The sequence below is a fragment of the Mus caroli genome, unplaced genomic scaffold, assembly GCF_978045245.1.
Source record: "Mus caroli unplaced genomic scaffold, Mus_caroli_1 scaffold_5, whole genome shotgun sequence".
Lineage (NCBI taxonomy): Eukaryota > Metazoa > Chordata > Mammalia > Rodentia > Muridae > Mus > Mus caroli.
In genome coordinates this window covers 18,493,042-18,494,501 of record NW_028227260.1, presented here as the reverse complement: position 1 = coordinate 18,494,501, position 1,460 = coordinate 18,493,042, and positions in this window count along the sequence as shown.

The following is a 1,460-nucleotide window of genomic DNA, read 5'->3' as shown; positions in this document are numbered from 1 at the left end:
TGGAAAAAATATTCCAATTACATATGCTGAAAAAACAAGCTACTGTAGGCATTTTAATATATGACAAAGTAGACTTGATACTAAAACTTGTCAGAATAGATAAAGAAGGATACTATATATTCAAAGGACAATCCACCAAGAGGACATTGCAATTTTTTTCATCTCTTCATTAGCTACCAGGGCACCCACATTTTTTTTTAAAGAAACACTATTACAATGTGACTCACACACTGACCCTCACACACAGTTAGTGGGAGACTTCAATAGCCCACTCTCAGAAATGGATAGGTCATCCAGACAGAACCTAAACAGTTAGCTAAAAGATGTCATAAAAACAAGTGGACCTAATAGATATTTATAGAATATTCACCAAAACACAAGAGAAAACACTTTCTTAGCACATTATGGAACTTTCTTCAAAATTGACTCAGACACAATGCAAGTCTCAACAGATATAAGAAAATTGAAATAACACTTTACATCCTATCAGACCACTACAGATTAAAGCTCAATATCAACAACAGAAATCTTACAAACTCATGGAAACCAAACAACCCTCTAGAGAATGAAAAATGTGTCAAGACAAAAATCATAAAATTAAAGACTTTCTGGAATTGAATGAATACGAATACAGAATATCCCTAAACTTATGGGACACAATGAAAGCAGTTCTAAGAGGCAACTTCATAGCATTAAGTGCCTATATTAAAAATCAAAGTGGCCTTCTGGTTGACGCCAGCACCCGGTCACCTAGGGTGCAGAGTCAACAGACACCCCCACGATCCCTAGAGGACTCTCAATGTGATCTTAGGATCACTGGTGAGTGGAACACAACATCTGTTCCAATCCAACTACACGGGATTTGAGACAGAAGAAGGGAAGCAGAAAACTTGCTTGACCAGGGGCACAAGTCCCTTCCGATTGGCGCCAGCGTCAGGTCACCTTGGGCGCTGAATCTGCAGATAACTCCACAGTTCCCAGAGGACTCACCACACGATCTTAGAATCACTGACCAGACAGCTTTATGGTCCTCAAAGGAGACACCACTTCCAGGCACTGTAACACACCCAGGATCTTAGGACAACAGGATCCCAGGATGATAGGAGCTGGGTCACACCAGTATTTCAGGGTCTCAGAGGAAGCTTGACTTTCAAAAACTCTAACACACCCAGAATCTCAGAATAGGAGCCCACAATCAAAGGATCACAGAGAAAGCTGGACTCTGAGGAGTCCTGAATCAACTGGGATTATAGGAGAGACAGGCTCCAATCAGATATATTGAGGGCAGCAAACATTTGAGATAATCAGATGGCAGGAGGCAAGCATAAGAACAGAAGTAACAGAAACCAAGGTTACTTGGCACCATCAGAACCAAACTCTCCCACCATAGCAAGTCCTGCATACACTATCACATCAGAAAAGCAAGACATGGATCTAAAGTCACTTCTCATGATGATGAT